At 39.9% G+C, this 26574-nt stretch overlaps 1 long non-coding RNA gene across 1 annotated transcript in view; it reads right to left on the reverse strand.

The window, feature by feature from the left end:
- The window catches only part of LOC140531543 (uncharacterized), a 36909-nt gene extending 18383 nt beyond the window's left edge, over positions 1 to 18526 (reverse strand). Inside the window, exons 1-3 of the long non-coding RNA XR_011976366.1 lie at positions 18426 to 18526; positions 9341 to 9540; positions 7516 to 7661 (exon numbers count right to left, since the gene is read on the reverse strand). This is a non-coding gene — a long non-coding RNA (uncharacterized lncRNA). The remainder of the gene's footprint in view (positions 1 to 7515; positions 7662 to 9340; positions 9541 to 18425) is intronic.
- Positions 18527 to 26574: the final 8048 nt, after the last annotated feature.

The following is a 26574-nucleotide window of genomic DNA, read 5'->3' on the forward strand; positions in this document are numbered from 1 at the left end:
GGTGAGACCTGAATCCTGATCCAACTCTTCTGACTGCTACCATGTCACGAGTCATTGAGAGCAGGGACTGCCTTTGTTTTGAAGCTGTATTTGTATCCCCAGCTTAACGCTGTGCCTCACGTATGGAGAAACCATTGAATTCATTTTTTATTGAGTATTGACTATCTTGTAACATCCATTCTTAATGATTAGGTTTAACCTTTCCTCTAGCTTCTGTGGGCCTGGTCAGCTTTCTCAGACACACTGCACTCACAATAGTTACATCTGGGGCTTGGTGGTGTCTGTTCAATCTTACAGAAATTAATGCAATGAAAATGAATGCTATAGATCTATTTAAAAGGGGGTTTATGAAGTGCCTCGTTCAGCAGGCACCAGATACCAGGTACTCCAAGCATCCACTCAGAGCAAAAGCCTCAAGCAGTGTTGTTCTAATTCATACATACATACATACATATATATACACACACACGTATATATACATACATACATACACATATAGATTTCAGAGTCAAAAAAACAAATGGAGGAGCATACATTTAGAGCCAAAGGGACTTCAGAGGCCTGTCCAACCTCTTTGTTTTACAGATGAAGAAAAAAGCTGGGAGAGGTCGAGTAATTTTTCTTCAGTTTCACAGACAGCGAGTGACAAAGTCCGGATTTGAACTCAAGTCCTTGAACTTAAGTGTTATTCCCAGTGCAGCACAATAATTCTTCTCATATGGGGTGTCCCCAAAGCCTGATACTTTGGGGACACCCCACATATACAGACACAGACATAATATATGTGTACATATATACATACGTAATAGCATATATACATGGAATTATATGTTTGTGTGTATGTAGAAGGGGTAATATAATAGCATAACAAATCCATTTTAAAACCTAAAGTCTAAAACCTAAGTCAACATTCGCTTTATGTTTTTTAGCAAACACTCTTACCCTTCTGTTGGGCCCTTATTGTCTCCACCTTTTGAATAGAAGCCTTTAAAATATGCCTCCAAATAGAGAGATCTGAACACCGTGTCAAATCTATTGGCGCTGTATGTTTAAACACCTGCTCCTCATCGTCAATCCTTCATAATATTGTTAAACAATCATTAGATTTATGATGACTAATGAATCTAAATACGGTCTTCCTTGAGATGTACTTGGTTGCACATAATGAGTAGCCCATTGATAGAATATTAAATCAATTTCATTAAAGGGGTATACATGCATTCCTCCGTGTAATGCTCACTCTAAAAAGAGGAGGGGTATCATGTTTGTTAACATTGCTTCCTGTTTTTATCTCTGATTAGAGCTTCTAGATAAATTACAAGACCCTGAATCAGGAAGACTTCAGCTCAGAGCTAAGTTCTGTAATTAGTCTCTTTTCGGTACCTCTCCAGGGGTGTTTGAAGGATTAAACAAGATGGATGACTTTTAAACTGATTTGCAACTACAAATCAGTAATCATCAATATTGCTTTTTGTTAAGAAGATGATTTCTTTACTCAGTATCAAGTCTTGGTGACCAGAGAGCACCTTCTGAAGTTTGCCCCCGAAAAGCTCCCCAGAAAAGTGACTTTATTTATTTCTGTCTCCCCCACCTGAGAACAGGAAAAAAAAATCTGTGAGGAAGCCTTGGCATTCTCTCCCAGCCTGGAAGTAGCAGTTGGATTGTAAGGTCCTAGAGCTAAAGCTGAAAAATACCTGGGAGGTAGTCTAAGTCAATGCCTCATTTAACAGAAGGGAAACTGAGCTTTACAAAGGGTCACACATGGCAAAGCTGGCAGACATGGGGATTTCAGCTCATGGCCCTTGACTCCAAATTGAGTGTTCTTTCCATGGCTGCTTGCTGCCTCCTAGCTGTCAGTCTTTGCCACAGAGGAAAAAGTTCACATACTACCCCAACTCAAGGAGTGCTTGGGGATCCCAGTGAATGAATGGAATTATAAAGGACAAAAAAATCAAACTGAAAATTAAGGCGCCTTCTCTCCTTTGCTTTCTCTCCTCTCTCTTGCTCCCTCTCCTTCCCTCCCTCCCTCATTGAGAAGTCCTCAAGTACCAGGTACGCACAATTTGATCTGAGAGATGCAAACTAATGTCAACCTTTTTTCAGGAATAATTGTGTGCTAAAGGCTGGATTTTAATTATGCAAAGTAATTTTGATAGGTATGTAGTTTTATTATTAAGCTAATAGTCTTTCAATAAGACACTATTAAGCACCTACTATGTACACAAGAGTACATTGGACTAGGGGCTGCGGATATACAAACAATGAAACAATCTCTCCTTGCAAGATGTTTGCATTCTAATGGAGAAAATATATATATATATCTATATGTAGATATATATATATGGAGAGAGAGAGAGATAAAGATATACACACCCATTTATATATATAGAAATGCATGTGTACACATGTACATATTCATATGTGACACACATATGTAGATATGCATAATGATACAACCTAAATATAAAGAGAATAGGTAAAAATATATAAATTTGTATATCCATGATTGAGCTATCAGGGATAGGGACTGGGGTGAGGAACTTGCGGCTTCGAGGCCACATGTGGCACTCTAGATCCTCAAGTTCAGCCCCTTGATATGGATTCAGTCAAAGGGCTGCACTTGAGAACCTAAAAGGCCACATGTGGTCTCAAGGCTGCAGGTTCCTCACTCCTGAATCAGACAAATGATCTTTAGCATAGGCAATTCTAGAAGGAGGGAACAGCCTCCTATAATGCAGATCACCACCTTCTCTGGAGCTCAGAGTCTTTGAGAGTTGTCTAGTCCCTTGTTCAGGGTCACACAGCCTGTATGTGTTAGGGGTGAGATTTGATTCTGAGCTGATTCTCCAGATGCTGTGCCATGTTGCTTCCTAGCCTGAGTGGATATTTCCCCTTAAAGACCATGTGCTCAGGACCTTTTGTCATGTACCTGTGAATTGGTTGGTGTAGAGAACTCCTAGTGAGCAAACACCCTCCACTAAACCAGCTGTTTAGCATCCTAGAATCTTAGTAAAATGCCTGAGACTTCTGAATAGGTTCAGTCATTTGCTTAGAATCACCTAACCAGCATGGGTAGGAGGACAGATTTGAATTCAACCCAGCCTGACTCCCAGGGCAGCTCTCTACCCACTATGCCAACTTGTGTCCAGGATTGGTACTCTGTTTTTTACTTAATAATTTCCTTTAATCATCCTTATGTTCAGTGGCTTCCATTGAATCTCTCTCTTTCTTAGCAAAGTTGTATTTTTATCTTACTGTTCATAAGAAATGGATGACCAAAGGCCCAGGATCCTAGGAGTCTTGCTTCACAAGCGATGAAAGTGCAGCAGATTCCGGAACAGCTGAGAGAACTAGGAGAGTTGCCATCTTCTACCAGGCTTATCAACAAATAGTCCTACTCAGCAAGTGCCAGGCAATTTTCAGTGCTCTACATCATATCCATAAGGGAAAATAATATGCAGTGTGACATAGCCAATAGGAAGTCACACTTGCATGAGCAAGATCTGGATCCCAGGCTGGCCTCTGACACATCCTAACTAGATGATCATGAGCAAGACCCTTAATCTCTGCACACCCCAGACAACTAAGACTATAAATATTACTGGTGAATCATTAATCTGCATTGGTGAATGGACTTTCCATTCTGGGGATTCCTCATACTGATGAAATCACAAGTCTGGAACCCATTGTCCTTCCCTGTGAATAAAATAATAAAAACCAGAGAGTAGCCAAGGTAATGATGAGACTGTATAACACGAGGAATCATATTATATAAAAAATGGATAAAAATCTTGGATGACCCATCTAGGGGAGAAAAAGAATGGGAGAAAGTATAGGAGTTTTCATATATCTGCGTCAAGAAATATGCTTGTGCTGTATTGTCCCATAAATATTGCTGAGTAGAATAAGATATATTATAATAACAATAATAGCACTTATATAGTGCTTTAAGATTTACAAAGCACTTTTTTTGGCTTACATCTTTTTATTGGACCTACGATTTCATCTGTAAAGGGGGGTCCCAGTGAGGAACTCTCCCTGCCATGTAGATCAGCATCTTGTATATTATTTAAAGTTTGAGAGAGTTGCCTGCAAAGTTCTTTTAATATGCTATTTTATGCTCACAACAACCCTGGAAACCCTAATCCCATTTTACAGGTGAGGAAACTGATTCACAGAAAAGATAAATAATAAAACAGTCACACAATAAGGACATGTCTGAGGTTGTATTTGAACTCAGAACAAACCTGTTTCCAATTCCAACACTCTCAGTGAGCTGTCTAAAAATCAAAACAAAAAAGGACCGTATGATGATTTAGGATTCCCAACGGTGGAATACGTTGATTCATAACCTAGTGAACTATCTGTCCCCAGAGATAATTAAGCAGGGAATGGATGGCTATCAGAAAAGTCATAGGAGAGAGTTGCTGTTATGCATGAAAAGAATTATAAGACCCTGTCCAACTCAATGCTGATTCTACCTTAGATGCAATAAGTTGGGCAAATTGAATCACATTTTTATTGGTTTAATTTGTACTTTCCCATTTTTGAGTTGGTATATTTTCCACATTAAATAGTCTCATTATCATTGATGAGAATAAAGCACTCTCAAAATATCATGTCATTCTGTTTAAAAAGGTAGCTCTCTATCCTCTACAGAGTAGTCCCTGGCACATAGTAGGTGCTTAACAAATGCTTGATGACTGATTGATTGTCAAAGGTAATCAGTTCATTCTAAAGAATTGGTACAAAAAACAGCTTCAAGTCCAGAAAGGCCTGGGAAAAGAGGTTGGCCATTGATGGATGTACCAGGAATTAGGGATAACAGATGAACAGCTTGAGTGTCCATGGAATGCTAACAGTGTGTGGAGGGAGGGGCCCTTTGGTGCTTTGGGTAGGCATTCTATCGAGGAAAAACAGAAGAAAAGAAATACAAGGTACATAGAAGGAAAATTCGATGGAGGATCCATGCTCAGAGCTCTGGATGGGGAGTCCAAATCAATGAGATCATAGACCACTCCATGGAAAGATTAGAGCAACTTCACAGGGATCATAAATTTAAAGCCAAAGAGGGTCTTAAAGACGGTAGACTGCAACTCCATCCTATGATAATTGTGAACCCTCAGGTCCAGAGATTGAAGGTAATGGGCCTAAAGTTCACAGGGAAGTGGTATCACAAAATCATAAAATCCCAGAGTTGAGAGGGATGGGTCCATCAAGACCCATCTGGACCTGAAGTTGAATCCCTCAGACACCAAATCCAACAAAGTCATCCAGCTATCACTAGAAGACCTCTAGAAATGGGGAACTCACTACCTCCTTAGGCAGCAAGCTGAAGATCAACCTTAGCTCTGCTTTCTACAAAGGCTCCTATCTCTGCTTCTTGGGGTCAGCTGTCAAGAGTCTAATATCTGTTATCATCATAACCCTTTCAATATTTGAAAACAGCCTTCATGTACCTCCCTGATTCTTCTCCTTTCTAAGTTAAATATGCCTAAGTTTTCTAAGTTAAATTTCTTAATAATTCAACACATCACATCTTCTTGGGACCCTTTGTCATAAATTGTGATATTCACTACTTTAGAGGTGAAGCCAAGCAGAGCTGAGTGCTGCAGGGTTATAAACTTCAGAGTCCTGAGTTCTCTTTTAACATAACCTAAAATCACATTAGCCTTTTTAGGTGCCATTTCACATTGTTTACTCCTATCAACCTTGAGGTCCACTAAAAACTCCAGATCTTTTTCAAATGAACTGCTGTTTAGCCATAACTCCCCCATCTTTTACTTGTGTTTACTTGGGGAGAGGAGTTGATCCATAAGATCTTATTCTTAACAAATTTAAAACTTTACATTTTCAAGTAGCAGAAATAGGATTAACTCAAGCCCTCCAAATCCATTGGTCTTTCCAGTACATCCTTGGTCCTCTAAGTATGATCCAGGGATGTTTGGGAGTCCCTAACATCCTTTCTGAGGGTCAGTGATGTCAAAATTATTTTCATAATAGTACTAAGAAGTCAACTTCTAGTATGATAAATATTGATCCATATAACCAACACAAACAAAAGCTTCTGAGGGAGTTCTCAATAATTTTTAAACAGAAAGGGGTTCTGAGACTAAAGAGTTTAGAACCACTGTACCAGGAGTGTGTGAGTAAATGTTTCACAAAGAGTTCTCCAAAGTGTACTCACATCATACTTTCAAATTTAATCTGCATTATTAAAATTTTCTCCACTATATCTAGACAATCAACAAAACAATAAACCAAACTCAAATCTATAACATTTGCTGATTTCTGAGGCGCATACATACTCACATTGAAATTTTGACAGTTGGCTGCCAGGAGTTGGTTCAAGTTGGTTCCAACAGAGCCCTGCCCTACTCGATACCAACCTGAGATCAACCTACTGGATTCAAATAATCCAAATCCCCCCCATCCCATCTAGTCCCAATTTGGTCATCCCTGGGCCTCATCAAAACCTCATCATCATACTCAGAGTAATCTCGGGGATTAGGAAGGTTGGAAATTGCAACGAGAGAGGAAAAATACCACTGACATGCATTTACCTCTGAAACTGACATTTATTTAGACAGGAGCCTTTTTATCCATAGTTTCCAAAAGGCAAATGATTTTGTAGTTCGTTACATTGACCTCCAATGCCAAGGACCCAAGGAAAGTGAAATGCAGAAAAGACAATATCCCTTCCATGCTAAAGGGAAGGTGTGTGGGCAAGAAGGTTACACGATACTAATTATAGGTTATTTTCCGTTCTCCATAGTCATATTAGCAACAATAGACTTCTAGCCCTGAAGTCTTGAAAGCTCCCAGAAAGCTGCCAACTAGGAAAAAAGCAAAAGGAAAAGAAAGAAAACTTGCAACCAGGCAGTTTCAAACCAGTTCCAGGGAGAGGGGAGAGATGGTTTAGCAAAACAGAAAGATGAAAAAGACCAAGGCAGTGATACCTAGTGTAGAACTCCACTGAAGGGAGACATTTAAACTTTCAAGGGAATCCTCAGTCTTATGAGTCACTTTTGCGCGGGTAATATAAAGGGGATTCATATTTTAGACAGGAGCTCTACCATCCAGCTTTGCTGCTCACTGTGGAATCTTGGGCAAATCATTTCACCATTCTGATGTCTTGAAACGTCAGTGAAATCAGAATCATTGGGATGGCAAATTATCTTTACAAAAAATATTGCTTATTTAGAGCTGGAAAAGGCAGAAGTGAATCTAATCCCTTCAACTTGTAATTGGAGGAACTGGGACGCAAAGAGTGGAAATGACTTAGGTCAGACTGGATCACCTCTACGGTACCTTCTAGCTGGGTATCCCATAATCCTGTGATGTATTATTGACCCAAAGATGGACTGCTATCCAAGGACCACCCCAGCTCAATTTGCAAAGATTCATCACCAGATTGGCCCCACAGTGATGAATCTTTTGGCTACAGCAAATCTCTGAGACCATCTTGTAAGTCATAAATGGGTTACAGTCTGTTTTAGCAAAGGGGAGACTCACCTTGATGAAATCACAGGTTCTTGAAGTATTGAGGTCAATTGTGTAACTAACATGAGGTTACTAGGCCTTCCCCCAGGGTGCCAAATTTTAAGGGCACTGAAAATATAGGTAGTCTTCCAAGAGTGTAGAAACCACAGAATTGACACCTATTTAACAAGAAGAATTAATTAAAACAAATTGTACCAGATAACTCCCTTCCTGTCCCCACAGACTAGAATCCGAATGATTTCCTCTATGTTTTGACCCTCCTTCCCTCTCATGAAAGGGCCAGCAGCAGCCTCTATTCACATCCTAACAAGTTGATTTGATGGTGTATTGTCTGCTTGTTGTAGACATGGTTTATTCTGGCCCACGTACAGAAATGCATAAGTATGATTCTGAGTGAAGTATTAAAATACGACTTTTCAAGTCCCTCCCCCAGAATGAAGTGAGCAAATGTAGGAGAACATGGTACACACTAAGATCAGTTTTGTAATGACATTTAACTGTTAAAGACCTAACAACTCTGATCAATTCAATGACCCATGACAATTTCAAGGGATTCCATGATGGAAAAGTTTATCCACTTCCAGAGAGAGAACTGATGGATTCTGCATTCAGATTGAAGCATTTGGGGAGGGGAGCATCACAGCTAAAGTTTTGCATTACTTCATATGTATAATGGATATAGCATTTCTTGCATTCTCAATATATGAGGGAGGGGTTAAAGAGAGGGGAAAATTTTTAAATGAATATAATGATCAAAATATTTAAAAGAAAAAAATAAAGTTCCTTCAAGATTTTAGAGTCAATAAAAATGAGAAAAAAGAGACCAAGGACATTGTTTAGAGACTCCAAGTACTGTCCAGACTAAACTAACAAGGATTTAACTTAACTGATAAGATTATAGATTGAGAGACAAGAGGGGCTACTCAGGGTCACAAGTCCACTCCTCTCATTTTACAGTTGTGGAAAGTAAGGCTGAGTGTAATTAAGTGACTTATCCAGAAGCACAGCTAGTTATGTAGCTGAGTTGAGATTTGAGCTCAGGTCCTCCACCCTCTCAATCTACTGCTTCACCATGCTATTGATCATGTTTTTAAAACACTATAACTTTCTAGTGGTAATTGAGTGAACCTCCAAGAATCTAACTGCTCACCATCTTTCCATGGTCAGGGTCTTTCAGGAACTTTCAGCTCCCTAACAAGTGAACCATTAGAGGAAGTCAGAACAATGTTAACGTTGCATGCCTAGGCAGCTAAACTTAAGAAGAACTGACATTTCATCGGTATCCACCTCCATACCTTTGACCATGACAGTACCCCATCCATACTTCAAAGGCACTCCTTCCTAATCTCCCCCTCCTGGAATACTCAACATCCTTCCAATCATAGGTCAGGCTTTTTCTGAAAACTCCCATGGCTCATGCTCTCTCCCTCTTGAAAGTATTTTGTATTTACTCTCTATGTACATGTTGTGGAATGTAAGCAACTTGAGGTCAGGGATTTTTAAGTGTTTATTCCCAGTGTCTAGTTCAATGCTTTATACTTTTTTAAGCCCATTGTTTTGATTTCATGGGATCATGGACCTAGAGATGGAAGACAATTTAGAGGCTGCATCACCTAAATCCCTCTCTTGAGGAAGATGGCCAAGGTCACACAAACAGTGAGTAGTATCCCATCAGAGGTGGGATTTCAACCCAATTTCTCTGGTTACAGACCCAGAGCTCTTTCCCTTCACTGGTTCAGGGAACTCCCAGATACAGAATCTCCATCTATCAATGTAGATTTTCAGCTATTCTATAATGAACTTAGAGTTTCAAGGAATTGAAAAGTCAGTGACTTACCCAGGGCATCACTACCAGGCCAGTGTGAGAGCCAGGGCTTGAACCCAGGCTGGTCCTCTCACCACTCTGCCATGCTTCTTTCACCATGCACATTGTAGGTCCTCTATAAATATTTGCTGAATTATATTCAATTTCATTGCATCCAAAATATTTTAGGGCCCAAGTCTCAGGATGCTTTTTGTTGCAAATCCTAAAATTCACTAAATAAAACAAATGATACAAAGAGACAAACAAGCAAAGAAAGGAGGCTTTGTATCCAAACAAAAGAGGAGGTAAGGCTTTTTAATTTTTTAAAAAACATTTAGTTTTGCATTTTGTTTTTTAGTGTGAGTATATCACATGGCCACAGGCCAAGAAATAACATGTGTCTCTGTTAGAGAAGGAAGTATCCTTATTTATTCAGGTATTTATGGATGCATCATAACTCAAGTCCATCCAACAACTCAAGTCCCTCAGCTATGGGAAAAAAAAAAAAAAAAACAAATTATTTCTCCTTTCTGGTTTGTGGTTTTCTCAAGTGCCTCCCCCACTTCCTCTTAAGAGCTCTCAACATACTTAGGCCACTCAGTGTTCGAAACAAAAGCTTAATGATCCATCTAAAGACTGCTAGATGTAGGGGCAGAAGTTGTTCAGTTGTTTTTAATAGTGTCTGATTTTTCCTGACTCCATTTGGGGGTTTTCTCAGCAAAGATGCCAAAGTGGTTTGCCATTTCCTTCTCAAGCTTATTTGATAGATGAGGAAACTGAGACAAACAAGGTTGAATGACTTGCCCAGGGTCTCGTAGCTGGGAAGTGTCTGAGGCTGAATTTGAACTCATGAAGATGAGCCTTCCTGACTCCAGACTCAGCACTCTGTCCACTGCACCACCTCACCACCTTTCCTCTCTCCCACCCCCTAGGTCAGAAAACTTGATTTCAAATCCCAACTGTGGTACATACACCCTGTGGAACCAAAGGTAAGTCACTCTGAACCTCCCTGGGGTTACCACTTCCTCCTGTATAAAATGGAGGGATTGGACAGTATGGCCCCGGAGGTCCCTGACCTCAGAACTTTGATCCTGGACAAAATTATTATCCCTAGTTTATAGACAAGGGAACTGAGGTACAATTGATCACTTTGCCAGATTCATAAAATCATGATTTTTGAAGTGAGACACCAGCAGGCATGGAGTTGAACACTTCCTTTTTTTGTATTTGAAGGACCTCAGGTCCAGAAAGGTCAAATAACTGTTCAAGGTCCCATAGATCATAAGAAGTAGAGCGTGGATTTCAACCCAAATCTGTTGACTCTACAGCCAATATTCTTTCCTATATGCTACACTGTAGCCATCCAACATGGAGCCCACATATGCCCCTGCAACACCACCTCCCCAGTGTGACCCAAATCAGATTAAAATGTCATGGGAAATGTTTAACAAAATGAATAAAAATACAATGCAAAATTACATTTTCAGACTGAGTCAACATGCAGCCAGCAGGGATCTTTGTATACAGTTTGATGGCCTCATTTCTATTTATTTGAAAACCCCCACACACACCGTCCCAATTTTTCAAATGTTGGAAAAGCCTGAATAAGGCATTTAATTTCTTTCTGAAGGTACCATAAACTATTCTAATAGCTCCTAATGAAGACATCAGTTTTCAGCCAAATAAAAACAGAATAGAAAGAAGTATCCATAAAACTATCAGATAATTATTTTCTAGAGCTAGAAAAAATAATATCAAAATTCATCTGGAAGAACAAAAGGTCCAGAACATCAAGGGAAATAATGAAAAGAAATGCTAGGGAAGGTGTCCTAGCCCTACCAGATCTCAAATTGCATTATAAAGTGGCAGTCATCGAAACCAGTTGATATTGGCTAAGAAACAGAGGAGTAGACCAGTGGAATATGTTAAGTACTCAAGGCACAGTAGTCAATTAATATAGCAATCTACTGTTTGATAAACTCAAGGACTGCAGCTTCTGATATAAGAACTCACTATTTGACAAAAATTGCTGAGAAAACTGAATAACAGTGTGGCAGAAACTGACACCATACACCAGAATAAAGTCCAAATGGATGCATGATCTAGGTATAAAGATTGATATTATAAACAGATCAGGGGAGCAAGGTACAGTGTATTTGTCAGATTTATGGAGAATGGAGAAATTTTTGACCAAACAAGACATAAATAACATTATGAAGCGCAAAACAGATAATTTTGATTACATTAAATTGAAAAGTTTTTGCACAAACAAACCCAATGCAACCAAAATTAGGAGGGAAGCAGAAAACTGGGAAAGAATTTTTGCAACTAGTGTCTGTGATAAAGGCCTCATTTCTAAAATATATAGAGAACTGAGTCAAATGGCCAAAAAGTCATCCCCCAATTGATAAATAGTCAAAAGATATGAAGAAATTAAAGCCATCTGTAGTCATATGAAAAAAATGCTCTAAATCACTATTGATTAGAGAGATGCAAATTAAAACAACTCTAAGGTACCACATCACACATCAGATTGGCTAACATGACAAAGCAGGGAGATCATAAATGCTGGAAAAGATGTGGGAGAGTTGGAACACTAATTCATTGTTGGTGGAGCTGTGAGCTCATCCAACCATTCTGGAGAGCAATTTGGAACTATGCCTGAAGGGCTACAAGAATGTGCACACCCTTTGACCCAGCAATACTGCTTCTGTGACCGTATCCCAAAGAGACCATAGAAATGGGAAAGGATCCCACATGTGCAAAAATATTTATAGCAACTCTCTTTGTGGTGGCCAAAAACTGGAGATCAAGGAGATGCCCTTGGTAATTGGTACCAATTGGTAAATGACTGAACAAGTTGTGGTATATGAATGTAATGGAATACTGTTGTGCTGTAAGAAATGATGAACTGGAAGACTTCAGAGAGGCCTAGAAAGATTTATATGAACTGATAATGAGTGAAAGGAGCAGAACAAGGAGAACTTTGTACACAGCAACAACCACAGTGTGAGAGGAATGTTTCTGCTAGACTTAGTACTTCATTGCAATGCAAGGACTTTAAACATTTCCAATGGATTCTTGAGGCAAAACATCTTCCACATCTAGAGAAAGAACTATGGAACTGGATCGCAGATTGAAGCAGATCATTTTCTTTTGTATTTTGTTTGGTTTGGTTTTATTATGTTTTATGGTTTTACCATTCATTTTGATTCTTCTATGCAACATGACTAAGGTGAAAATGTATTTAATAGGCATGTATGTGTAGAACCTATATAAGATTGTATGCCATCTCAGGGAGGGAGTGGAGAGGGAGGGAAGGAAGAAGGGGGGAGAGGAAAAAATCTAAGATATATGGAAGTGATTGTTGAACACTGAAAACAATTAAAATAATTTAAAAATAAATAAATACATAAATAGATAGATAGTTAGATAAATAGAAAGAAGTATCCATCACTGGAAGGCTAGGAGGTATCTAGATGTAACTACGTTACTAGAAGTAACTATAAGGTCAAAACAAAAAACAATAAAATTTGCTTTGAAAAATAAACAGAAAATAGAATTATAATACAAGTAAAACCTACTTAATCTGCCTGATTGATTATGGATATTTGCCAGCTTATAGGACCATAAATTTAGAGCTGGAAGAGACCTTAGAAAACAGCAGGTCCAACTAGTTCATTTCACAAATGAGAAAACTGAGGCATGTAGTAACTGAGTGACTTGCCCAGGGTCACACAGATATGTTTTCAAGAAGGGATGTGGAAAGTGTGTGTATATGTGTATCTGTATTAGATTTGAGGGCCCTATTGTTCCACATTTCAAGAGGACTCCAGAGTTTCTGGGTCCCTTGGAGATGTCAGTGGGATCTGAAGGTCCAAAGAGACCCATAGCCAACTTGGAAATTTTGCTTTAGGACGGGGCTAGGAAAATAGTGTGTTTCCAAGATTTCTCAAATATTCTGGGAATGATCACCTTTTAAGTATTCCTGAAGTAGGTAAGGAAGAAGGAGAGGAGAATGGATTTCTTCCCAGTCAATCCTCTACTACTCTGCAATATACATGAAACTACTTAGGAATTAGAACTTAGGAATTAGTACCCAGCCCTAGGCATAGACAGAATGGGTGGCTGACCTGTGGGTTATGTACTGAGAAGTTATGGGAGGGGGTGTGTTGAAAGAAGAGGTTAGGAACCTCTGAAGACAAGCTTTGGAAAAGAAAAAGTGCTGAAGTTCGAGTTGGAAGACCTTGGTTAAACTACTGAGTCTGTCATCTGGCAACCATCCACAATGGACAAGTCACTTAAGTTCTCTGAGTGAGCCTCAGTTTCCTCACCTGTAAAAATGAGGGAATTGGAATCAAAGACCTTAAAGATACCTTCCAGCTCTACCTGTAGATTTCACCTACTTAAGAATTTTGCTTGGTCAGCACAGCCTGTGATATGCATAATTTCCTTTTATGACCTTTTCTGTTTCTTTAACTCTATAAAGATACAACAGAAAGAATCCTAGATTGACTGTATAAAGATAATTACAACAACTAAGTTGCTGCTGCTGTTGCTATTAGTGTAGCTAGGTGGTGCAGTGGATAGAGTACTTGACTTGGAGTCAGAAAGACTCATCTTCCTGAGTTCAAATCTGGCCTCAGACACTTACTAGCTGTGTGACCTTGGGAAAATCACTTAACCCTGTTTGCCACAGTTTCCTGTGAGCTGAAGAAGGAAACGTCAAACCATCCAATATCTCTGCCAAGAAATGTCATGAAGAACCAGACACAACTGAAAACAACTCAACAACAGTATTAGTTCTTTTGCTAACCGTTGGAATGTGTGTGATGATTTTTTATGGTCCAGACTCAATGAAAGTTCAAAATACAGAAACTAAATACACTGAGACAGATTGACTTCCCTGTAATTTCTAGTCCCTGGGCACCAAGATTAAGTGACCTGCCCCGGATCACACAGCTAGTCCATATCAGATGTAGCCATGAACCCGGGGTCTTCCTTTCTTTAATATGAGCTTTCTACCTTTTACATCATGTTGTTTTGTACCTGAAAATATCCCTTCCCAATGTTTTTGTTTGGTATCAGGAGTGTCTAACATGGTTTAGAGGACTCGGGAGTCCATGTGCAAATGTCTACAGAGGAATTAGCTGAGTACAAAGGGTGGTCCCAGTCCACATGAGCAACAGCCCAATTGCTGCTCTCCTGCTAGGCCTGCCATAATGAACCTGGGGCTGCTGTCATGCTGAATTGAAGGAACTCTATTTCTCAAATTGCTCTAACATGACTCTTCCCAAAATACCTGCCTTTCCAAATCCACCTCACTCACACCTGCCAAGAAAATTAGGCTCTTTGGGGGCAACCAGCCCCATTACCGACTTCACGTTTATCTGGCATCATCTGGTGTGGTTACAACCCTTAAATTATCCATGGCAATGGTTTCCTCCTCTAGAATTGTGAAAAATGAGGGCTTTGACATTGATCATGCAGGAAAAGTATTCCACAGAGAAAAAAACAAACATTGACATGAGTTGTTTATCTGTCCTACTTACTTGCTTGAACCTTTGATACATCTGTGGGATATGACTTTACAATATGTGCTTAATAAATGCAGGGAAATGATAGGTACAATAACCACAGAAATATAAATTAAAACAATAAAACAACCAACAATGAACACAAAGGCATGAGTAAGCTTGGCTCCCAGAAAAGGGGGAGACTATGGGTATTGGGTTTTTTTTGCTGAGTTATTTCAGTCATGTCTGACCCTTTGTGATATATCATTTGCATTTTCTTGGGAAAGATGCTGGAGTGGTTGGTCATTTCCTTCTCCAGTTCATTTTACAGATGAAAAAACTGAGACAAATAGGGTTAAGGATCACACAGCTAGTTAGCATTTGAGGATGCTTGAATTTCTTTCCAGACCTGGCACTCTCCACAGTCCCATGCAGCTGCCACTGAAGTATACTGGCAATATATTTGTCTTAGTGAGCTTCCTGGAGGCACATAGTTAAGACAATATCATAAACCTAGAGATGGAAGGGACTTTAGAAGTCATCAAGCAACCCCTTCATTTTAAAAATGAGAAAACATAGTCCTGGAGAAATGAAGTGACTAGCCCAAGCTTGTGTTGAAATTCAAGTCCCCTGATACCAATTCCATCAGAGGTCATAGGTTATAGGTCTAGCACTGGAAGGGACCTAGGAGGCCATCTATTCCAATCTCCTCATTCTACAGATGAGGAAACAGAGGTCCAGGAGTTTGAGTGACTTGCCCAAAGTCACAGAAATAAACAGTGGAAGGGAAACTTGAACCCTGTTCTACCAAATCTGTCTACTCAGCCACCACTACCTTTCTATTAAGAAAATTGATTGAATTGGTTTGAAGAGTCAAACTCATCCAGAGAAGGCAACTGATTTTTTTAAAAAAAACATGTGACTTTGATCCATGAAGGTTTGTAATTTTCTCAAAATGAGTATTCACTTCTCCAATGCATGTTGCAGCCCTTCTGTGATCTAATGGATAATCATTAACAAGTTCCTATGGGTGACTTAAAATACATATTTTTCATAGACTAGGGCCAACCTAGGTATGAGTCTTTCCAAACTCAGCTAAGCAGTTCTTCTGGAAATGGACAAGCAATGTATCAACAGGCCCGTATGCAAGGCTTTCCAAAATGGTAGAAGCATCCAGAGCTTGTGTTTCACTGGCCAAGTTTTCCAGATGAGAATAAAGAATGTAGATCTGAAAAGAGAAGGTATTAGAGGCATCCATCCTCTCTAGCATCTGTATGTAGATGTGAAAAAAAATGTTCTAGTGGTGTAGACCTCACCATTCTTTTGATAGGCACTCCCTGGAATCTTTACCATGCTCTTTCTTTGGAAATGACTTGTCTAAGATAACAGAGATAGTAAAGGACAAAAATTTGACCCCAGCACCTGGCACTTAGTACTTGGACTCTTTTGGCTTGGTACTTAGCTCACTGGAAAACCAAAGGTGCAAAATCAATCTGATCAAAGATAGAGCAAAAAGATAGAGCTGGAGGAATCTTACAGGTCCTCTCACCCCACCCCCTCATTTGACAGAACAGAAAACTGAGACCCAAAGAAGTCAATCAGTTTAATTTAATTACTAAGGAAATTTAATTATTTAATTTGCTCAATTTTTAAATGACCAAGTCAAGATTTGAACTTGGATCCTTTGACTCCAAATCTAGAACACTTTTAACTGTATCATTCTGATATGTCTGAATGAGATCCCAGTCTTACCTATAAAACACCTGACCTCCTTCTAGATTGTAGAATGAATCTTTTGGATGGGACTGACTCAGACATATCCAGACTCAACTGGGAAGGAGTGAGGGGAGAACCAGTTTCCAGGGCTCATTGGATTTCATAGCGTCTTCCTTCTCCCACTGTGGCCTCAAGATCATAGGATCCTAAATCCAGTATCAGAAGTCATTTAGACCAAGTTTATCATTTTACAGAGAAGGAAACTGAGGCCCATAGAGGCAAAGTATCTTGGGTAATGGTTCAACTTGCCCCAGGTTACAAAGGTCCAAAAGCTGAAAAAAAAACCATCGTAAATCATTGAGTCCAATCACTTTATTTTACAGATGAGGAAACTGAGGCCCAGGAAAGTGGGGAAAAAAAACTTGTGGAAGATTACTCAGGAAGGAAACAGCAGAGAGAGAATTTGAATCCAGTGCCTGGCTTATAGTAAGCATTTGTTGATTGATTAATTGTACATGGTCCCATGTGTGAAATAGAATATGGCCTGTTGCTTTTAGCATTATTGGCTGATTTCCTTCTGTCTAAATCCCCCCCAAACAGGTAAAAATAGATTAGAATGATATTTTTAATGACATACTTTTTTTTTTTAAATCCAATTCCTCCTTCTCCAAGACATTGATTTGCTGTTTAACTCCCACTGAGAAGATGAGAGAGGAAGAAACAGGAAAGTATCCCAAAGGTCACAGCCTTCAGTAGATTCTTCAATGTCAAAAGCCCCAGGAGGCCCAACTCCACCTCTGATTCCTGGATTCCCTATAGGACCATGCCCACTTTAGACCTCCCACTTCAGGCTCTAGAGGCAAGAAGCACAGCTCAGGTGCCACTTCTCGGGAGATGATTCATTATGTCATCATAGCATCAGCTAATGAAGCAATCATCCAGGTCAGGACTTTCAGTTTCCTCTGTGTGACTTGGGCTGCCACTCCTTCTGGAGGGGGCTGGAAGTAGAGTTTGTGTTCATTTACCTCCCAACAGCTTCCCATGCTCATTGAAAGGCTAGAGAGGTAGTAGGAATAAGAAGGAATGAATTAGAATCCTTTGCTACTTACCTAAGCTACATGGTCTTGCCTCAGTTTACTCATGTAAAATGAAAAGGACACTGTTCACAGTTTTGAAGATTCCCTCCATCTGTCAGTTAGCCTCCCATGTGTTATGAAAAGAAATTTGGAAAGCCAGCATTGAGCAGACCTTATAGAAAAGGAACTGTTTGAAACTCTCTAGCATATATGATGTTCTAATCAAGTTAACAACACCTGACAAGGTCCTGTAGACAGAGGGAGCTATTGGAACATTGAATTCAGCACAGAGGACAGTCAAACTCACATTTTCTTTGTGAATGATAGTTGGCAATCCAGGGTACTGGAGTGATGGATGGTTTTGAAGTCAAATGGTCTGTGTTCCAGTCTTGGGTTTACCACTTCCTATCTGTGGAACCTTGGGTCAATGAGTTCTTTCTGAGGCTTAGTTACCTTTTCTGTATAAATCAGAGGTTAGACTAAATGACTCCTGAGTTTCCTTCTGGCTCTAAATGCTATGAACTAGTGCCATAGCCCATGAGAACCCAAAGTCACCTCTGTGTCATGGTGAGACCTCAGAATAGAATAGCAGATTCCAAAAGGGCTAATAATGTAAGAGGGAAACAACTTTAAAAACAGGTGGTTAACTTAATCTCACTAAAATTTGCCTTTGGGGTTCTACTCTACTGGGTCACCAGCTTCCATATCCTTGGGTTCAGTGATAGGTAGCTTGGGAAAATCTTAACTGTAACCATTTCCAGGAAGCCAGGGATAACAGATTCCCATTAAAGTCCAATGCCAAGGACTCACCACAGGGTCAAGGTTCCCACAAGTTCTCAGAATCTGTGCCAACAAGGAGCAAACTCAGGCATGTCCTCCCAAGGTGGAAAGGCTATAGGGGATCAGGATGGCTCATCTGTCAATCAATCAATCAACAGAAATTTATTAAGCACTTCCTATTTGCCAGAAATGGTACTAAGTGCTGGGCATGCAAAGAAAAGTAAAAATAATTCTCAACATCAAGAAAACCTACATTTTTATTGTAGAAAGCAACATATACACTTAAATATGTACATGTGTATATCCATACACACACATACAAATACATATATATCTGTACATATCTGTATAAATGTGTAAATAAATCTGCACATCAAGCACATACCAGTAGATGGCAGTAAATAATGGATAGAGAGCTAGCCTTGGTGTTAGGAAGACCCAAGTTCAAATCTGACCTCTGACGCTGACTGGATTTATGATTTGGGGCAAGTGACTTCATTTTCCACTGTCATCAGTGGAACTGGAGGTGCTAACCTGGACTATAGAGGAAGTTCCTCACTAGGAACTCTGTAAACTCATGAACTCACAGATTTGGTTTAAAAAGAAAGCAAGGAAATTTCATAGTGGAAAGGGAAAATCCCAGTGTTTATAGAGGAAGAGGATCAAGAAAAGCCTTCGTAGGAGGTAGCATTTGAGAGGAGCCTCAAAAAAAACCCCAAAAACTAAGAGAAAGAAGTCACAGAGTTATAGAGGTAGCCAGGTGGTGAAGTGGATAGAACACTGGAATTACAGTCAAGGAAGATCTGAGTTCAAATCCTGCTTCAGAAACTTACTAGCTGTGTGACCCTGGGCAACTCACTTAAGCTTTCTAAGCTTCCTTACCTGTTTCCTTACTTGTAAAATAGGGATAATTAGAATCTACCTCCCAAGGTATCTAATAATATAATGTTAGTATCCACCTCCTAGGACTGTCATGAGAATAAGATAATATTTGTAGATCACTTTGTAAACCTTAGGGTGCTATATAAGATGCTAGCTTATTATATTATGATTTTTATTATCATCTAGAGCTGGAAGCTTCCTTAGATACCAACTCATCCAACTCCCTCATTTTACAGGTAGGGAAACTGAGACCTAGAGAGATGATGTGATCTGCTCAAAGTAATTCAAGCCAAGACTTGAACCCAGATACTCTAACCCAGCTACCAGCATCCTTTTCTCTGTAACAAGCTAAGATAGGTCTAGCTAAGCCTAGAGAAACCCAACTGGGATTAGAACTCAGGTCTTCTACCTCATTATCCCCATTCTTTCTTCCGTACCACATTGCCTCCCCTGACTAAGATTAGCCCAGCTAAGTATGGAGAGTTGTTATGAGAGAGAAAAGAATTTTTTGGTCAGAGAAGCTCATACAGGTAAATGGTGGAAGAATGCATCTGCACTGACAACATTGCCAATTGTTGGACCAATGCCATTCCTGCATACTAAGCTCAGAATCTGCAGCTCTGAGCTGAATACAAGTTATTTAACATCTCTCTGTTTCCTCATCCATGAAATGGGGGCAATAGCATTTCTTTTACCTACCTCTTGATTCATAAATTGTATGATTTCTTATCATTATCATTATTCCTGGAGGAAACTACGTGAGAGAAGACTGGTTTAGGGTCCTGCAAGGGAAACATTCTGATCTCATCCCATTGGTGAACTGTGTGGTCATCTCTGTACACAACATATCCATGCTGTCCATAATAAATAGGAAGGAAATGAGAACAATTAGACCAGTTTAAAATGTTAGCGACAGCAATGGTTGAAAAGGTTCTTTTCTTAGCTCCTACTTGTTTAAACAAAGCCCTAGTGGGCCCCCAATCAGGGAGGCTTCCAATGGCACCATGGCAACAAGATGGGACAGCCATAGCGACCACCTCTCCAAGCATACTTGCATTAATGCCTAAGAGGGACACATCAGTGTTGCAGAGAAAGACTACTGGGGGCTGGCTTAATTTACCCAAAAGGACATCATTAGAGACCTAAGAGAAAAATAAATTACCAGCAGGACAACAATTCCCTTGGTGAACTCAGCAACTTATTTTTATTGACAAGAGAAAAGGGGAATTATCGTCATGATTTCTCTGCTTTGCACCATGTTCCCAAGCCACAGACACCTAATATGGACTGATTTCTATTCTTGCTGATCAGAAAAATGAATAAATATTGAGTCCATAGAGCACCCATCTTTATGAGGAGAATGAAGACACAAAACTCTTCTACTGAATGCAATAGAGTGCCACCAACGTGTGTGTGTGTGTATGTGTGTGTGTGTGTGTGTGTATTCTATATGGAAAATTTTAGTAGACCAGAAAAAAAGGAGACTAATATAGGAATAAACTAGGAAAAGTGCAAAGGTCCCTTGGGGTCCTAACTCAGTCAATTATCCAATGTGTTAGCAATCCCTCCCAGCTTTGCTTTGGGATAATAAAGCCAGAGCTGGAAAGGCCCAACCTTCTCATTTGGCAAATGAGGAAACTGGGATAAGTTAAATGAACTGCCTAAGGTAATAACTATCCAAGGTAGGATTTGAACATAGGTCGTCCATTTGGAAACAGAGGATCTGGATTCCAATTCCATTTCTGCCACTTACTAGCTGGGTAACTTTTGACAAGATACTGTAAAATGGGGAGATTGGACTGGATGCCTTTTAATATTCTTCTCAACTCTTAATCTATGATTCTATAAGTCACTGATGCTTTCTACCTTTCCCCCCTCCATTCCAACATGTACGCATGAGTGAAATTGATATGTCTAAAACACATATATGAACATTTTATTATCCAATCCCAAAATTTCCCATGGTTCCATATTGCTTATGGAATAAAATACAAAATCCTCAACCTGGGAGTTAATCTCTCCATGATATGAACCGAAGCCATGTTTTCAGTCTTATTTCATATTATTATCCTTCATGAATTGTCTATTCCAAACAAAGTGGCCTACTAACTGTTCCTTATCACACAACACACCATTTTTCAACCACATGCCTTTGCACAGGAGATCAGCCATGTTTAGAATGCTCGTCTTCCTTACCTCCATCTCTCAGAATCCTCAGCTTCCTTCAAAGCCCAGCTCAGGAGATGATACCTGCCTAAGGCCCTTCCTTTTTCCCCTGCTCATTCATGCCCTTACCTTGATGTGTGTGTGTGTGTGTGTGCGTGTGTGTGTGTTTAATATTGACTTCTCTGTGTACCACTGCAGAGTATAAGATACCTGAAAGCAGAGACTGTCTTGTTTATATCTCTGTATCTTTGGTACCTAGCCCATTGCCTTGAACATAGTGAATGCTGAACAAATATTTGTGGAATTAGGTTGAGCTGAAGGGCAAATGATGAATTGCATGGCCAAGAACAGATCACCTCCTACGTGATAGGTTCGAAATGTATGTGTACAGTTATGGAGCATGAGCAACCATCTTCCTAAAACACAGGTCTGAGCATATCACGCACACACACACACACACACACACACACACACTAAATTCCATTGACTCCCTATCATCCCTGGGATCAAACATAAGATACTCTTTTTGTCACTGGAGGAAGAAATAGAAAAAAGGAAGGAAAAAGAGAAAGAAAAAGGAGAAAGAGCATAAAGAGAAGAGGAAAATAAGCAGGGAGAAGGAAAGGAAGGAAAAAGAGGAGAAAGAAGAGAAGGAAAAGAAGAAAGAGGAAGAGGAGAAAATTGACGTGCACAAAGCAAGAGGAGAATAACCACAACTCATCCTTCTATAGTAGATGGTACAAGTGTCACTATCCCCATTTCACAGCTGTAAAAACTGAGGCTAAGAGACTGAGTGCCTTGTCCTTGGTCAAGTAGCTGGTAGTCACCAGAACCAAGATTCATACCCAGTTCTCTAGACTCCAGGATTTTTAACATTATATCCTCTTGCATGAGGCTACAGCACCTAATTGGAGAGTCCCCAAAACTTCCCAATCCAGTTTGTCTTTTGTCTATAGCACCCTTTACTTCCTGTGTAATTAAGAAACTTTAGAAATGACTTGATTGGTTGCTGTTTGACACTTCATGACACAATTTGATGTTTTCTTGGCAAAGATCCTAAAGTGATTCTCCATTTCCCACTCAAGCTCCTTTGACAGATGAGGAAACTGAAGCAAACAGGGTGAATTGACTTGCCCAGGTTAACACAGCTAGTAAATGTCAGGCCAGATTTGAACTCAGGAAGATGAGTCTTCCAGGTCTGGCACTCCACTGTGCCACCTAGCTGCCCTTGGTTGCTTGGGTTGTCCATTAAGTTCTTGCTACAAGAATCATCCAAACAGACAACACAGTATATTCAGATAGTTACCAACCAAGCAGCTCCAACTAGACAGTAAGCTTTTTGTGGGCAGAGACACACAATTCTTCAGAGAGAAATCAGTAACCAATACAAATGTAAGCAAATTAATTTTCTCCAGTTTCAGTCCCTTTGCTTGGCATTCAAGGCTCTCTACAATCCTCCACATTTTCAGAGGCTAGAGCACATCTTAGATCCCTGCCCCTCCCTCCACATTAAAGTCAAATTGGACAGCTCCCTGCTTACAAACTAGTACTGTGTCTTCAAGACTAGATGTCTTTGATTAGACTATTCCCTCTGCTTGAAATGTCCTTCCCCTCCAACTCTGCCTGTTGAATTCCTAGCTATTCTTCACAGCACACTTTAAATGTCACCTCACCCAGAAAGTCTTCCTCAGTCTTGCTTGTCTAAGTTTCTTCTTAGTGTGATTGTTCGATATCCATTCACTCATTCAGGAAGCACTTCATGAAGTACCTACTATATATCTTGGACTGTGCCAAGTGCTCAACATAGAAAGCCAAAGAAAATGGTCTTTGTGCTCCATGAGTATAGATTCTACTAGAGGGAATGCCACTTTTACATAGATAAATAAATATTATATAATCCAAGGAAGAAAAAATAAGGGAAATGCTTATGGAGAGTTCTGTGTATCTTTCTTTTCTATGTGTTAAATTGCTATTTTTAAACAACATAAACCTGTTACTCAATATATAGATATCTCCCAATCTCAGTCAGAGCCATCCCTTATGATGAAGAATAAGGAGAGGGAGCAGGAAAACATTTCAATACACCTGAAGGCAGAAGCCTTGATCTAGAATCAGAAAGACCTAACTTTGCATTTCAGCTCAGAAACCATAGTCACTTAATCCTTCTTGGACTCAGGGGGAATAGCCTTAGTGTCCTCTATGGTCCCTTTCAGTTTTCCAGTCTATGATCTTATCATCCAAGCAATGTGTCAACCAGGTCACACAGCCCATGCAATGTCCCATGCCTGTAGGACCCCACCTCTGGAAAGAAAGGAAGGAAATACTCTTTAACCTTTTCTTCATGATGCAGTTTGGTCACCATGACTTCATCATCCTAAAGAAAAAACTTTAGCCAGAGGTGGGCAAAACTAGGACTTTGGGATCAAGAAAATTCATGGAAATGATTCACCTCAAACTTCACTATCAGCTTAGAATACAGGTATGATTTCATTGTATACCACCCCCCCAAAATTCAGAAAGCCCCACCCAGGAAGTAAAGATACAACTCTGATATTCATTAACCTGATTTTCTAATGAATGTGGCATTAGGCCTTCGTTAACAATCATTTGTGTTTATGTTGAACAGTAGCAGTATAATGGAGGGGGATAAATGGAAGCAAAATTGAACGAGGGAATTTTGGACACTTAAAAAGCAATTAACTAGTTTGGTGGTAATTATGCATTGAAAGGTAAATCAAGTGCATTGGGAAAGCCACACTAGTTGCCACCTTCCACCCAAGGTATAGAGCTCGGAAATAATAGACGAGGCTGGTCTCTTTGAAAAGAGAAGAGTAAGGCAGGCGTGTGGTGTTAATGACCAAAGGGGCCCATTTCTGATGAAAAGGGGTACCAGGCCATCCATATGTTAGCAAAGAAGCAAATTTCTGAAAGCCTGGACAAAGATGCCAATTAAACATTTTTTTAAAAAATGAAAAAGAACTCTTCTTCAGAACAATGAAGGCAAGACAGGTGGTCTGAGTTTTCATGGATGGGAGTTTTTGTTTGATACAGAAAGATCCAGATGCACAGGCGTGCCTGCTTATTCACAACTATCTATTAAGTCACATGTGGCGAAAAGAAGAGCAGTCAGTTCCTAAAAAGCTGGGGAGGGCTTATAATGGGCAATGTGCATGGTCTCTAAGATTGACGCTAAAGAGTCAAGGTTCCTGTTTGGCCATATGGGATCTTATTGACGTCTTTTGTAAGTAATACCTGAGCGACCTTGAAAAAGTCATATAAATAACCTGGGGCCTGGTTTCCTCATCTCTTAAATGATGGGGTTGGACAAGATGGTCCCTGGATTCGCTCTCATCTCCACCTCTGAATCTGCGATTCCAATCTTTCCTTTGGCCATTGGTTGCTTATTCGAAATTATACAACTAAACCTACCAAAGGACATCTCTGCATCTGCTTCCTCTCAAATTACACCTGAAGAATTCAGGACATCATCAGGTTCTGTGTTAGTTGCCAATGGCACCAGTGTCAACCACACAGAAATTCCATGGCCAACAACCTTCCAAGAAAATTAGATATAAATCTCCTTAAAATGAGAGGCAAAGTCAGCTTTTCTCACAGATGAGAGTGGGTTAGTTTCACTTGGCTGTACTCATCATTCTTCACTGTGGTTACTTTTTCAGAAAAAAATCCCCTGGTTGAATTATCAAGCCAGTGCCAGAAGCAAAAAAAAAAAAGTCACAGTCCCTTTTATGAAAAAGTATGCTCACTTTTCTTTGTTGAGACAAAAGGGGGCACCTTTGTTTGCTCCTCACCAGCAGACAGCAAGCCAGCTAAAAGAAGCTCTTTCAGAAGAGAAATGTTAGCAGGGAAATTCAATTGTATTTAATTAAGTTCTTCCCCCCCAAACTAGCCAGTGCAGGCTCTAGAGAGGTTATCGGGGGTCAGATGCCTGCCATGACTTTCTGACCCTGCCCCAAGAGCACAAGAATGGATAGAGGATCTCCCTGCTGGTTAGATGTGCTGCCACATTTCTGTCCCTCCCTTTCAGCTTCAATGTAATAGCAATCAACACAATATGGCAGCTTTGCCCATGAACAATAGGATGGGCAGAAGTGAGATTTACACCCAGCAAGGGGGAAGGCAGGAAACAAGGGGAGCCCACTGTGGCTTTTAAGTAACAATAGGAATATCACTTCGATACCCATAAATAACTGGCAGATCGACTTAGCGTGCATTGTCATCAAAAGGGGACAGATGTGCATTTCTGACACCTCATCTTGCCCCCTGGAACGCTGCAAAACTGAAATGTGGATCCTCTTCCAGACTGGAGATGTGGGGGAGGAAGGTAGGAACGTTCAGATGAATCACGTAATGATTCTGCATGGTCTTTAATATTTTCAATAGCTTACTGAATCTAACCATGCAATGGTTTGGGATGGAGGCCATTGATGGCTCTGGTTCTTCACAATTGATCTTCTGTCAGAAGATTTGGGATATACAGGAAAAAGTACACGTGCTACCATTTTCAACCCTGAAATGGGTTTAAAAGAGGTGGAAATCTAAGCAAATTACTGTCATCTGAGTTGGTCGACTGAGGGTGAAGATTGGGGTGAGAAGATATTCCTGTTTTGCTCTGAAAATCCTGCTCAGTTAAGAATCCAAACACCCAAGTTAGTCTAACTAGTTGTATGACCACAAACAATTCATTTCTCTTTGGAGGCTCGGTGTCCTTATACATAAAAGGAGACGCTATTGGTGTCTTAAATCAACCATTTTCCATCTTGTTTTATCCGACCTGTTTGTAAATCATTTCTGGGCATGTTCCTGTAGCTAGGAACTGCTAGCCTTGCTTTCTACTAGAATAACCTTCAAAGACACAAGGTTACCTCAAAGCCCTGGAGAGGCGTTGGTGTAGGCCTACTAAATTCCTATATATCCTTGAAAGTATACCTCCACTATTGTCTCCTCCTTGAACACCAGGAAATAATATTTATTTAGCAAGAAGCTAAGTGGACCAGTGGATAGTGTGTGACTTGGAGTGCCCTGAGTTCAAATAATGCTTCAGATACTTATTATGTGATGCCGTGCAAATAACTCCAGCTCTTCATGCCTCTGTTTCCTCATCTGTAAAATT

This window comes from Notamacropus eugenii, chromosome 3 (genome assembly GCF_028372415.1).
Source record: "Notamacropus eugenii isolate mMacEug1 chromosome 3, mMacEug1.pri_v2, whole genome shotgun sequence".
Taxonomy (NCBI): domain Eukaryota; kingdom Metazoa; phylum Chordata; class Mammalia; order Diprotodontia; family Macropodidae; genus Notamacropus; species Notamacropus eugenii.